Here is a 2,187-nt window from a genome sequence, read left to right as displayed (position 1 = left end):
CGCGGATCTAGCAGTCCGGCTTGCGACGCTTCCTCCCTGCACGTGTGGATACCTTGGAGGTGTTGCGCCTGCAGCACTTGGACGAGCCATCGACGAGCCGCCGACGAGCCACGACGAGCCGACGACGAGCCGCGGTACCGGAGGCGATCTTGCCGTGCACGTGGACGAGCTGCTGAGGAGCTGCTGGACGTGATCGACTACGTACGACTACGTTGATCGACTACGTACGACTACGTGATCGTCTTCACTGCACCGACGCACATCTACATCTTCCGCACCAGTAGTGCGTCGAGTGGTAATCCCGTGATCCTTATACGGCAGTTGTTCCTGGTTATACGCGGTAGAAATTTTGATTTGCGCTAGTGTAGCCTACCTCGTATCCCTACATGATTGTGCCACCCCTTGTGGGACGCCGCGGTCTTCATCGCCATGTACTCCTTGGAGCGAGTATGGTGGAGGTGGATCCCGGCGCACCCAATCGGCACCGGGGGCGACCGCTGCTGGTTCCCCCTCCTCTCTGTCTTCTGGTACAGGCTAACTGTAAAAAAGTACTTCCACAGCGAGAAGTTGGGCTCGATGCCCAGGAACCCCTCGCACAGTGTGACGAACGCCGTGATATGCTGGATCCCGTTGGGGTTGAGGTGCTGCAGCTCGAGCCTATAGTAATGGAGGAGCCCGCGGAAGAAGCGGCTCGGCGGAGTCGCGAACCCCCGCTCATGGAAGTGGGCGAAGGAGACGACGTAGCCGGCGGGAGGCGTCGGCACCTGCTTCGACCCCGGGAGCTCCCACTCGCCCACCTCCATCCTCTCGTAGAGGAGGCCTTTCCTCACCAGGCCTTCAGCGCGCGAGGAGTTGAAGTGGGAAATCCCCCAGGATCCCATCGCCGAAGGAGGAAGGAACTCGACGGGGATGGGGAGAAAGGGCGTAGCGCTGAGCGGAGGAAGATGAAGCGGGCGCGGATGAGCTGAGGGCGAGCAAGGAAGGTGAAAAGACTCAAAGCAGAAGGCGGGCGGAACCGGCGAGGCGGAGTCTCCATTTTATAGGGAAGGTGCGAAGGAAGCGGAACTGACGCCCTTGTCGCCATAAATGCAACGCCAGGTACGCCCCCATCACGCCCACTCTCTTTTCGGAAACCGCGCGCATGATCGGCCGTAGAGACATCCTCTCCTCCTCGATTCGCGGGTCGGCACCCTCCGTAACTCTGTCTCCCAGAAGACGCGCGCACAACGTCCCCCACGTTCGGCCCAAGACACAACATCCGCCACAATTCAGCCCGAGGCCCACCGAAAGGTAATAAGGGATACGGGGCTGAAAACGCCCCTACAGCCCATTACGATCCAGAGGTTCGAAGGCTGGCCCGCTGCGGGTTCGACAGCTGCCTCAGGATGCCCACGAGCGAGGGGTGAGAAGGGACGGGTCCGCTAGCAACCGTAACTCGGGCGCGCGACGGCCCCGGGCGTCTCAAGCTCACATTCGAGTTCAGACCGGCATCAAAGTTCATGGTTTTTCCACGAGGAAAGGCAACGAGCCCCCGGATCCAACCAAACGGACTCGGGAACTATATGAACTGGCCGGCTGGAGCCTGGGGTACGCCACCAGCCTAGCCCTAGCCGGACCTCCCCGAATGGGGACCGGGATCCCACTCGAATCAACCCGTTAGTAGCTCCAAGAGCACCACAGTTCGTCCGACGAGGATAGCGTGGCACGGCTCACCCCCTCCGTCCTAGCGAACGGACGCTTGAGGGTGAACAAACAAAAGTTGACCCAACCTCTGACCGGTCCCCTGCGACGCGCGGGGGCTCGGAGGCTGGCCTCGCAACCTAAGGCCACGCGGATTGTCCTAACTTAAGGCTCTCGGACGAAAGGGAATGACCGGACGTCCCCCCGCGCCGAGTAGCGCATAGGATGAGTCATCCAATCGGTCCCTTCGGTCAACACCATCCTAACAGCTCCCCCTGCCCCAGATCAAACGAAGAGGATACCGTACCGGCAACTACTACAGGCTCGGGGGCTACTGTTGAGGGGAAATATCAACGATCTCCCGCGACCCACGAAATCAACAGAACTTAAAGGCCCAGGCCCATCTAAGGTAGCAAAATTGCCGTCAGCCCAATATGAAAGGGAGAGGCCACGTTCCGCCTCGCCCGACCGAATTCCCCGGGGGTCGGACGCTCCCGACCCCTTAAA

The sequence above is a fragment of the Setaria italica genome, chromosome VI (genome assembly GCF_000263155.2).
Source record: "Setaria italica strain Yugu1 chromosome VI, Setaria_italica_v2.0, whole genome shotgun sequence".
In the NCBI taxonomy this organism is placed as follows: Eukaryota; Viridiplantae; Streptophyta; class Magnoliopsida; order Poales; family Poaceae; genus Setaria; species Setaria italica.
The sequence above is the reverse complement of the archived record's forward strand: the minus strand, read 5'-3'. Positions refer to the sequence as shown.